Source organism: Pseudophryne corroboree, chromosome 2, assembly GCF_028390025.1.
Source record: "Pseudophryne corroboree isolate aPseCor3 chromosome 2, aPseCor3.hap2, whole genome shotgun sequence".
Classification (NCBI taxonomy): domain Eukaryota; kingdom Metazoa; phylum Chordata; class Amphibia; order Anura; family Myobatrachidae; genus Pseudophryne; species Pseudophryne corroboree.
Window position 1 is genome coordinate 858,013,251 of NC_086445.1, and position 12,712 is coordinate 858,025,962.

Genomic DNA, 12,712 nt, shown 5'->3' on the forward strand with positions numbered 1-12,712 from the left:
CCGTGTTTCCGCCCAGTAACACCCATTTCCTGTCAATCACATTACGATCGCCGGAGCGAAGAAAAAGCCGTGAGTAAAAATACTTTCATCATAGTAAAGTTACTTGGCGCAGTCGCAGTGCGAACATTGCGCATGCGTACTAAGCGGATTTTCACTGCGATGCGATGAAAAATACCGAGCGAACAACTCGGAATGAGGGCCATTATGTATGCTTTAGAATGAAAAGTTTCACAATCAGGGCCCTCTTCCCTGATATTCTTTTTCTTCTCTTATCTAAACTATCTTCTATTCCATATTCCCTTCGACAGCACCAAATCCCTCGGTTTTCTGCCACCCTAATACTTATTTCAGTGTTGTCTGCTGAATCAGCTATGTTTATATACCCTGTACTTGCCATATATTGTCTTAAGCTGTAAGTCACTGTTTTCTTGTTTTGCTTACTTGTTTATGTACTCTGCAACTGGGCGCTGCAGATCCCTTGTGGCGCCATATAAATAAATGATAATAGTAATAGTAATAATAATAATAATAATTAATATGCTGTTACAATATAGAGGCTGTGTATTCTGGTGTATTCCTTAGCACTTGCCAAGTACAAGTGCTGAAGAGGCAAAATAATAATATAATAATAATTATATAATCACTCCACTATTAAGGAAGTTGCACTGGCATACCAGCGCCATTTTCCCGGAGACCTGTGCGTAGCAAGGTCTGCTGTGAACAGGGATTATGCTGCTGGCAAGAGTCAGAGGAGGGGGCCCTGATCGAGTCTGCACACGGGCATCCTCCTCTCTGTGTATATATAATAGGATTTTAATACCTACCGGTAAATCCTTTTCTCTTAGTCCGTAGAGGATGCTGGGGATGCTTCAAGAACCATGGGGTATAGACGGGATCTGCAGGAGACATGGGCACTTTAAGACTTTAAAAGGGGTGTGAACTGGCTCCTCCCTCTATGCCCCTCCTCCAGACTCCAGTTATAGGAACTGTGCCCAGGGAGATGGACATTTCGAGGAAAAGGATTTATTTAATTTTTAAAACTAAGGTGAGATACATACCAGCTCACACCTCAAACACGCCGTACAACATGGCATTCACCAACAACGCATGCAACGGCATGACTAACATCAGCCACAGACTAACTGAACTCAACACAACCTGTGTGTAACCATAACCAATAACTGAAGATACAGCCCGCACTGGGACGGGCGCCCAGCATCCTCTACGGACTAAGAGAAAAGGATTTACCGGTAGGTATTAAAATCCTATTTTCTCATACATCCTAGAGGATGCTGGGGATGCTTCAAGAACCATGGGGTTTATACCAAAGCTCTAGAATGGGCGGGAGAGTGCGGATGACTCTGCAGCACCGATTGACCAAACAAGAGGTCCTCCTCAGCCAGGGTATCAAACTTGTAAAACTTCGCAAAGGTGTTTGATCCCGACCAAGTAGCAGCTCGGCAAAGCTGTAATGCCGAGACCCCTCGGGCAGCCACCCATGATGAGCCCACCTTTCTGGTAGAATGGGCCTTCACCGATTTCTGCTGTAGAATTAGCCTGCTGAATCGTATTACAGATCCAGCGTGCAATAGTCTGCTTGGAAGCAGGAGCCCCAATCTTGTTGGGAGCCCACAGGACAAACAGTTCCTCCATTTTCCTAATCTGAGCCGTTCTGGCGACATAGATTTTCAGAGCTCTGACCACATCGAGAGACTTCGATTCCGCCAAGGCGTCAGTAGCCACTGGCACCACAATAGGCTGGTTTACGTGAAACGATGAAACCACTTTTGGCAGAAATTGCTGACGAGTTCTCAACTCCGCTCTATCTGCATGGAAGATTAAATAGGGGCTTTTGTGAGACAAAGCCACCAATTCAGACACCCCCCTTTGCGGATGCCAAGGCCAACAGCTTGACTACTTTCCAAGTAAGGAATTTCAACTCAACCTTACGCAAAGGTTCAAACCAATGAGATCGCAGGAACTGCAACACCACATTAAGATCCCATGGTGCCACTGGGGTCTCAAAGGGAGGTTGGATGTGCAGCACGCCCTTCACGAAGGTCTGAACTTCTGGAAGGGAGGCCAATTCTTTCTGAAAGAAAATAGATAAGGCCGAAATTTGTACTTTAATAGAGCCTAACTTTAGGCCCGCATCCACACCTGCTTGCAAAAAATGGAGCAAACGCCCCAGCTGAAATTCTTCCGTAGGAGCCTTCTTGGATTCACACCAAGACACATATTTTCTCCAAATACGGTGGTAATGCTTCGCCGTTACTTCTTTTCTAGCCTGAAGTAGTGTGGGAATGACTTCACTGGGAATACCCTTTCGGGCTAGGATTTGGCATTCAACCGCGGTAAGTCTTGATACACGCACGGTCCTTGCTGTAACAGGTCCTCCTGTAGAGGAAGAGGCCAAGGATCTTCTATGAGTAGTTCTTGAAGATCTGGATACCAAGCCCTCCTTGGCCAGTCCAGAACAATGAGGATCGCCTGAACCTTTGTTCTTCTTATGATCTTTATCACCCTTGGAAAGAGTGGGAGTGGAGGGAACACATAGACTGACTGAAACACCCACGGTGTCACCAGGGCGTCCACCGCTATGGCTTGAGGGTCCCTCAACCTGGAACAATATCTCTGAAGCTTCTTGTTGAGGCGAGATGCCATCATGTCTATTTGAGGAATTCCCAAACGACTTGTCACTTCTGCAAAGACCTCTTGATGAAGACCCCACTCCCCTGGATGGAGATCGTGTCTGCTGAGGAAGTCTGCTTCCCAGTTGTCCACTCCTGGAATGCAGACTGCTGACAAAGCGCTTGCATGTTTCTCCGCCCAGCGAAGAACTTTTGTGGCCTCCACCATCGCCGCTCTGCTCTTTGTTCCGCCCTGGCGGTTTATGTACGCCACTGCTGTTACGTTGTCTGACTGAATCAAGACGGGCAGACCGCGAAGAAGTTCCGCTTGCCGAAGGCCGTTGTAAATGGCCCTTAATTCCAGAATGTTTATGTGCAGACAAGCTTCCTGGCTTGAACATTTTCCCTGGAAATTTTCCCCCTGTGTGACTGCTCCCCAGCCTCGGAGACTTGCATCCATGGTCACCAGGATCCAATCCTGGATCCCGAACCTGCGTCCCTCTAGGAGGTGAGAACTGTGCAGCCACCACAGGAGAGAGATTCTGGTCCTGGAAGACAGGATTATTTTCCGGTGCATGTGGAGGTGAGACCCGGACCACTTGTCCAACAGGTCCCCCTGAAACACCCTGGCATGGAACCTGCCAAACTGAATGGCCTCGTAGGCCGCCACCATCTTCCCGAGTAACCGAGTGCATTGAAGAATCGACACTCTTGCTGGTTTCAGAATCTGTTTTACCATGTTCTGTATTTCCAGAGCCTTTTCCACTGGAAGAAAAACTCTCTGTAATTCTGTATCCAGAATCATACCCAAGAACGACAGCCGCGTTGTTGGAACCAACTGTGATTTTAGCAAGTTTAGGAGCCAACCATGTTGTTGCAGAATTGTCAGGGAGAGCGTAACGTTGTTCAGTAATTGCTCCTTGGATCTCGCCTTTATCAGGAGATCGTCCAAGTATGGGATAACTGTGATTCCCTGCTTGCGCAGGATAACCATCATTTCCGCCATAACCTTGGTGAAAATCCTCGGAGCCGTGGACAGACCAAACGGCAACGTCTGAAATTGGTAATGACAATCCTGGACAGCAAACCTCAGATAAGTCTGATGTGGAGGATATATGGGGACGTGCAAGTAGGCATCCTTTATGTCGACCGACACCATAAAATCCCCCTCCTCCAGACTGGAGATCACTGCTCGGAGAGATTCCATCTTGAATTTGAATTTTTTTTAGATAGAAGTTGAGGGATTTTAGGTTCAGAATCGGTCTGACTGAGCCATCCGGCTTCGGGACCACGAACAGGCTCGAATAAAAGCCTTCCCCCTGTTGTGACGGGGTACCGTAACAATGACTTGATTTTGACACAGCTTTAGTATTGCATCACATACTTCCTCCCTTTCTGGAAGAGAAGCTGGCAAGGCCGATTTTAAAAATCGGTGAGGGGGCACGTCTTGAAACTCCAGTTTGTACCCTTGGGCTACTATTTCTAATACCGAAGGATCCAGGGCCGAGTGAACCCAGACCTGACTGAAGAGTTGTAGATGTGCCCCCACCGGTGCGAACTCCCGCAGAGGATCCCCAGCATCATGCGGTGGATTTGGTAGAAGCCGGGGAGGACTACTGCTCTTGGGAACTTGCCACAGCCTGTGACCTTTTTTCCCTTCCTCTTCCTCTCGTAGCAAGGAAGGAAGACCCTCGTCCTTTTTTGTATTTATTGGGCCGAAAAGGACTGCATCTGATAGTGGGGCATTTTCTTTTGTTGTGCAGGAACATAAGGTAGGAACGATGACTTACCCGCGGTAACCGTAGATACCAGGTCAGTGAGGCCGTCACCAGACAAGACACTACCGTTAAACGGCAGAGACTCCATAGCCTTCTTAGAGTCAGCATCAGCATTCCATTGATGAATCCACAATGCCCTCCTAGCCGAGACTGCCATGGCATTGGCCCTTGATCCCAAAAGGCCAATATCCCTCGCAGCTTCCTTTAGATAGGCTGCTGCGTCCCTGATATGACCCAGTGTCAAAAGCACGCTATCCCTGTCCAGGGAATCCATATCAGATGACAAGTTATCTGCTCACTTTTCAATGGCGCAACTCACCCATGCCGATGCAACGGCAGGCCTGAGCAGCGTACCTGTAGTGACATAAATGGATTTTAGTGTATTTTCCTGCTTACGATCCGCAGGATCCTCTAGGGCTGCCGTGTCAGGAGACGGAAGCGCCACCTTTTTGGACAGCCACAATAGAGCTTTGTCCACCGTGGTGGTTGACTCCCACTTTTCCCTGTCCCCAGAGGAACACGGATATGCCACCGGAATTCTCTTGGGAACCTGTGACTTCTTGTCAGGATTTTCCCAAGCTTTTTCAAAAAGAGCGTTCAGCTCATGAGAGAGAGGAAATGTTACCTCAGGTTTCTTTCCCTTAAACATGCAGACCCTAGTATCAGGAACAGCAGGGTCTTCCGTGATATATAATACGTCTTTTATCGCCACAATCATGTACTGAATGCTCTTAGCCAGTTTAGGATTCAATCTGGCATCACTATAGTCGACACTGGAATCAGAGTCCGTGTCGGTAGCTGTATCCGCTATCTGGGTAAATTAACGCTTCTGTGACCCCAAGGGGGTCTGAACTTGCGACAATGCATCCTCCATGGATTTTCTCCATGTCTGGTTCTGAGACTCAGATTTATTTAATCTCTTATTCAACCGAGCCACATTTGCATTCAAAACACTCAACATATTTACCTAATCAGCCGTCGGCGATGCCGACACGGTCACTCCCACAGTCTTTTCTGTCCCCACTCCAGCCTCCTCCTGGGAAGAGCACTCACCCTCAGACATGTCGACACACGTGTACCGACACCCACAACCACACTGGGGCTATAGGGGACAGACCCACAGCAATGCCTGTTAGAGAAACACAGAGGAAGTTTTGCCAGCTCACACCCCAGTGCCTATCCCGGTACTGAAATGATTAAAATAATGCCTCAGCCCTGTTAACGCTTTTTATACTAATAAAACAGCAAAAAAATACTGTGCCCCCCCTCCCCCCCCCCCCGGTTTGCACCCTGTTACTTGTACAGCAGTGTAGGAGGTCAGGACCAGCGTCTCTGCAGCTCTGTGAAGAGAAAATGGCGCTGATTAGAGCTGTGAGGGCTAAGCCATGCCCCCTTAATGGCGCGCTTCAGTCCCGCTAATTTTCATATTCTTCATACTGGCGGGGGTCTGGACATAGTGCCAAAGCACTGTATTCCTCTTTTGCCAGGTATTTATGAAGTATTATGCTGCCCAGGGCACCCCCCCTGCGCCCTGCACCCTGTAGTGCCGCTGTGTGTGTGGGAGCATAGCGCGCAGCGCGGCCGCTGCGCGGTACCTCAAAGACACTGAAGTCTTCTGCCGTCACTGAAGTCTTCTGATCTTCATTTACTCACCCTTCTTCAGACTTCTGGCTCTGCAAGGGGGGTGACGGCGCGGCTCCGGGAATGAGCATCTAGGCGTACCTAGCGATCAGACCCTCTGGAGCTAATGGTGTCCAGTAGCCTAAGAAGCAGAGCCTTGAAACTCACAGAAGTAGGTCTGCTTCTCTCCCCTCAGTCCCATGATGCAGGGAGCCTGTTGCCAGCATGTCTCCCTGAAAATAATAAACCTAACATAAAGTCTTTTTCTGAGAAACTCTGGAGAGTTCCTCAGTGTGCATCCAGTCTCACTGGGCACAGAATCTAACTGGAGTCTGGAGGAGGGGCATAGAGAGAGGAGCCAGCTCACACCCCTTTTAAAGTCTTAAAAAGCCCATGTCTCCTGCGGATCCCGTCTATACCCCATGGTTCTTGAAGCATCCCCAGCATCCTCTAGGATGTATGAGAAATATATATATATATATATATATATATATATATATACAGATATACATATATACAATATACAGTGGGGGGGAAAAGTATTTGGACAGCCACTAATTGTGCAAGTTGACCCACTTAAGAAGAAGAGAGAGGTCTGTAATTTCCATCATAGGTACAGTTCAAAGACAGAATCTTTAAAAAAAAAACAGGAAATCACATTGTATGATATTTAAACAATTTACTTGTATACTCTTGTGAAAAATAAATATTTGGATACCTACCAAGCAGCAAGATTTCTGGCTCTCACAGACCTGTTACTTCTTCTTTAAGAAGCTCTTCTATCCTCCACTTGTTACCTGTATTAATGGCACCTGTTTGAACTGGTTATCTGTATAATAGACACCTGTCCACACCCTTAAACAGTCAGACTGCTACCTCTCCACCATGGCCAAGACCAGAGAGCTAAGGACACCAGGGACAAAATTGTAGAGCTGCACAAGGCTGGGCTGAGTTACTCGACACTAGGCTTGGTGAGAAGAGATCAACTGTTGAAGCAATTATTTAAAAAAATTGAAGAAATACAAGATCACTGACAATCTCCCTCGACCTGGGGCTCTATGCACGATCTAACCTTGTGGGGTATCAATGATCTTGAGAATGGTGAGGAATCAGCCCAGAACTACATGGGGGGACCTGGTCAATGACCTCAAGAGAGCTGGGACCACAGTCACAAAGGTTACCATTAGTAACACACTACATCATCATGGATTGATATCCTGCAGCACCCGAAAGGTACCCCTGCTTAAGCTAGCACATGTCCAGGCCTGTCTAAAGTTTGCCAGTGACCATCTGGATGATCCAGAGGAGGATTGGGAGAATGTAATGTGGTCAGATAAGAGCAAAATCAAAGTTTTTGGTATAAACTCCACTCACTGTGTTTGGAGGGAGAAGAATGTGTTAGGCGCGGCGGTCTTCGGCCGTGCCCTGACTGAGCAGCGGTCACGGCCGCCGCGCCTCTCTCCTTCCCTGTCCCCCGCACGGCGCCTAGCAACGCCAGGACGCCGTGCGCACGATAGCCGCCGGGTCCCTGGCAACGCAGGACGCTGTGCGTGCAGGGCCGCCGGGTGCATAGCAACGGGGACGCCACAGGTGGACCGCATTCCCCGTTGCTAAGAATAGTTAATTAGGTTGCTCTGCAGCAGGAGAGCTGCACGGTCGGCAACTAGTAATTAGGGTCTGGGGGCTGGTCCTGCTGGACCTCCTGTTATTGGCCAGCAGGGCCTTTTTATGTGAGCCAGCACACTGCAGCCCCGCCGGTGATAGCTTCTTGTATGCTGTTCCTGCCTTGCAGAACTCTGTTCCTGTCAGCCGTGTTTGGTGGATCTTGCTCCCTGCCCTTTGGTACTTTGGAGGTCCGAAGCCGGTCCTGGGAATCCTTCTAGTCCTTGCGAACCTGTTTGTCATCTGGGGTTCTCGCCCGGTTTCGTGAGTAGTGGCTTCTGCCGCGTGTTGCGGCCTATGCCGTTTAGTGTTTACTTTACTGTGAATTGGTGTATTTGCGGAGGTTTCCGCTTTCACTGTCCTCCCCGGAACTCGGCGGTGCCGTGTAGGGGAGTGGACAGTGGTTTCTTTGTAGTTCTTTTCCTTTGGCGGCGTGCCGCACATATGTTTAGTTTTTAGGTAGTTTATAGCCCCTAGCGTGGTTGTTTCAGTTAGAGGTCCACATTGATCGTCGTCTCTGAGAGCGGAGGGCTGAAAGAGGAACAACTTTTAGGCCTAATCCATGTTTATATACTTTTCATGAGGACGTCGAGGAGCCCATGCAAATGGGTCTCTCCCGGCTGTCCCCAGAGGAAAGAACCAGAAGGTTAAGTTCTGGTCTTTGTTTGTATTGTGGTGGTAAGGGACATATCGCACGTAACTGCCCGAACAAGCCGGGAAACGCTCTGACCAAGTGAATTGTGAGGGGGTTCACTTGGGTCTGCAGTTAATCTCCTCTAATAATTCTCTATTAGTTCCGGTAAAGATTTCCTATGGCAGCCTCAGTTCGTTGGTGTCGGCCTTCGTCGACAGTGGAGCTGCAGGAAATTTTATGGATTTAGCTTGGGCTAAGGCTTTAGGCGTTCCACTGATACCCTTAGATAGACGTATCACCATGCACGGCTTGGATGGGGGTCCGCTTTCCAATGGGGTTATTACTCACCGCACACCTCCAGTATTGCTGACAGTGGGGGCCCGACATTCAGAAGAAATAGAATTTTACCTTACACATTGTCCGGCAGTTCCAGTAGTTTTGGGTCACCCCTGGCTTGCCTTTCATAATCCCATCATAGATTGGCGGTCTGGGGAGATTTCCCAATGGGGTCCTTTTTGTGTTAAGGAGTGTATTTCCCGTCCTGTCCGGGTTGCGGCAGTTACCCCAGAACTTATTCCTCTGGAATATCAGGATTTTGCTGATGTGTTCTCCAAGGGAAATGCGGACGTTCTGCCTCCCCATCGGTCCTATGACTGCGCTATAGATTTAGTTCCCGGGGCCACTTTACCTAAAGGGAGATTATATGCCCTCTCCGGGCCAGAAACCACGGCTATGGATAATTATATCCAGGAAAGCCTGAAAAAAGGCTTCATTAGGCCTTCGAAATCTCCTTTGAGTGCAGGATTCTTTTTTGTTGAGAAAAAAGATGGGTCGCTCAGACCATGTATTGATTTTCGGGCTCTGAATAAAATTTCTGTTAAAAACACCTACCCTTTGCTTTTGATTTCAGTACTTTTTGATCAGTTACGCTCTGCCGTTATCTTCTCAAAAATCGATCTTAGAGGAGCTTACAATCTCATCCAAATAAGATCTGGGGATGAGTGGAAGACGGCTTTCAGCACACAGTCGGGTCATTATGAATACCTAGTGATACCCTTTGGGCTGTCAAATGCTCCTGCGGTATTTCAAGACCTCATCAATGATGTTCTTCGTGACTTTCTTGGAAAGTTCGTTGTCGTTTATTTAGACGACATTTTGATTTATTCTGAATCTATGGAACAACATATTACCCATGTGCGTCTAGTTCTTCAAACACTACGGGAGAATCATTTATACGCAAAACTAGAGAAATGTGATTTTCACATCACGGAAGTGTCCTTCTTGGGGTATATTATTTCTCCCCAGGGATTTTTCATGGAACCGAAAAAACTCCAGGCCATCCTTAATTGGGCGCAACCCACAAATTTAAAAGCAATTCAGCACTTTTTAGGGTTTGCAAACTATTATAGGCGGTTCATTCATACCTTTTCTGATTTGGTCGCTCCTATAGTAGCATTGACTAAAAAAGGAGCGGACCCTTCCAATTGGTCGCCTGCAGCCGAGTCTGCCTTTCGGGCCTTAAAGCAGGCCTTTGTCTCGGCTCCTGTTCTCAGGCACCCTAACCCGGAGCTCCCCTTTATAGTCGAGGTAGATGCCTCAGAGGTTGGAGTGGGGGCTATCCTATCTCAGGAAGATCCAGAGTCTCAGGAATTACACCCTTGTGCCTTCATGTCCAGGAAATTCTCCTCCGCAGAATCCAACTATGACATTGGTAATCGAGAATTGCTGGCAGTTAAATGGGCTTTCGAGGAGTGGAGGCATTGGCTGGAGGGAGCTAGGCATACTATTACAGTGTTTACTGACCATAAGAACCTGCAATATATTGAGTCAGCTAAACGGCTTAATGCTCGGCAGGCACGTTGGGCATTGTTTTTTACTCGTTTCAGGTTTATTATCACTTTCAGGCCCGGTTCCAAAAATACTAAAGCTGATGCCCTGTCACGTTGTTTTCTTCCGGTTCACAATAACCATCCTGCTACTACCCCCATAGTTCCATCATCTGTCATCCGGGCAGGCCTCACACAGGATTTATTTACTCAGTTAGTCCAGCTTCAACAGCAGGCTCCTAAACCGACTCCTGCTGATCGTCTCTTTGTCCCTGAATTTCTGAGAGGCACTGTTTTAGCTGAGTTTCATGACAACAAAGTCTCTGGTCATCCAGGTATCACTAAGACCTTGGAGTTAGTGTCTCGCTCGGTGTGGTGGCCTAGTCTTTCTAAAGATGTAAGGGAATTTGTCCATTCCTGTCAGGTTTGTGCACGGCATAAGGTTCCTCGTTCATTGCCTATCGGGCAACTCGTACCTTTAGCCGTTCCTCTCAGGCCATGGTCACATATATCCATGGTTTTCCTGGTGGACCTTCCTCTTTCAGCCGGATTTCGAGTCATTTGGGTGGTAGTAGATCGTTTTAGTAAGATGGCTCATTTCATTGCTCTTCCCCGATTACCCTCTGCTCAAGGGTTGGCAGTCTTGTTTCTCCGTCATGTGTTCAGGCTCCATGGGTTGCCCAGGGATATTGTCTCTGATCGGGGTCCGCAATTCATTGCTCGTTTCTGGAAACGTTTTTGTGCCTCATTAAATATGAAACTCTCTTTAACATCTGGGTACCATCCACAATCTAACGGACAAACCGAACGAGTTAACCAGTCATTAAAACAGTATTTACGGTTGTATTCGGCCAAACTCCAGAATGATTGGTTTGAATTTCTTCCGTTAGCCGAATTTGCTTATAATAACTCTTGTCATTCTTCCACCAAGGAGTCCCCATTCTTTTCAGTCTTTGGCTTTCATCCTAGAGCCAACTCTTTTTTTCCTCATTCTCCAGTCTCCTCGTTGACCTTAATTTCCCATCTCAGAACAATTTGGAGAAAGGTGCACCTTGCCTTGAGAAAAGCTGCCTTCTGAGAAAAGAAATTTTCTGATAGGCTCCGACGTCCTTGCACTTTTAAGGTGGGAGATAAGGTATGGTTGTCAAATCGCAACATCAAGCTCCGACAACTTTCGGCTAGATTGGGACCAAAATTTATTGGACCATTCCTTATCATTAAGAAGGTCAACCCAGTTGCTTTTCGGCTACGCTTGCCGAGATCTCTCAAAATTGGCAATACTTTTCACTGTTCTCTTTTGAAACAGTATTTTTCTTCCAGGAGATTTCCTCGGAGGACTTCCCAGGGTAGATAGAAGAAGCAAGTGTTGGTATTTATCTGTGTCCAGGGCGCATAAAAAAAGAAAAAGGTAATGAAACTTAACACATCCCTTGTCAAATGGGTATATGATGTCTTCTCCAGATTATGCAGGCCTATGAGTCCTTTTGTTCAGGTGAATCTTCTCGTTATAAATGGCTCCCAGTTCATGTCAAAATGGAGAGAAATAAGAGAGAAAAGAAATGTGTAGCACCGTTTACAACAGCTAGAATCGAGAATTCCACACAATGAAAGTTTTTAAGGGCGTACCCCACTCACACAGAAACAAGTAAGTGGGTTCCCGTAAAGGTATCTTTATTGCTAGTTTTTTTCTCCAATCCCCTCAGGTTAGGTTCACGTAATTAAGCGTGCCTGAATCTCACACCACATGGGGGAAACACCATATATGGTCATGTAGTAGTTCACTATGGAAACTACATTACCCAGAATTCCAAGCTCCGTTTTTTAATGGAGAAGAAAATATGTTTTAAAGTGTTTTTCCTGCTGTACTTTTTCACCATGCATATACCCATTTGACAAGGGATGTGTTAAGTTTCATTACCTTTTTCTTTTTTTATGCGCCCTGGACACAGATAAATACCAACACTTGCTTCTTCTATATATTGTTTTGGTAAAATCGGTGATTTTTACATAGGTATTTTGTCAGTGGACGGGCTGCTGTGCGCCAAACTTGTAGACCCTCCCTATTTTCTCCTTTTTTTTTTCTTCCCAGGGTAGATCTCCGGTAGATGTTCAGGGGCAACAAGAGTTCTTGGTGGAGAAGGTTTTAGATTCTAAGCTTTCTCGGGGTCGGCTCTATTTTTTGGTCCACTGGAAAGGTTATGGCCCTGAAGAAAGATCTTGGGTGTTGGATAAAGATTTACATGCTCCCAAGCTGAAGAGGATTTTCTTTCAGGAGTTTCCTCAGAAACCTGGCTCTAGAGGTTCTTTAACCCCTCCTCAAGGGGGGGGTACTGTTAGGCGCGGCGGTCTTCGGCCGTGCCCTGACTGAGCAGCGGTCACGGCCACCGCACCTCTCTCCTTCCCTGTCCCCCGCACGGCGCCTAGCAACGCCAGGACGCCGTGCGCACGATAGCCGCCGGGTCCCTGGCAACGCAGGATGCCGTGCGTGCAGGGCCGCCGGGTGCATGCAACGGGGACGCCACAGGTGGACCGCGTTCCCCGTTGCTAAGAATAGTTAATTAG

At 47.5% G+C, this 12,712-nt stretch overlaps 1 protein-coding gene across 3 annotated transcripts in view; it reads right to left on the minus strand.

The window, feature by feature from the left end:
- The window catches only part of ITGAE (integrin subunit alpha E), a 343,943-nt gene that overhangs the window by 48,819 nt on the left and 282,412 nt on the right, over positions 1 to 12,712 (minus strand). The window lies entirely within an intron of this gene.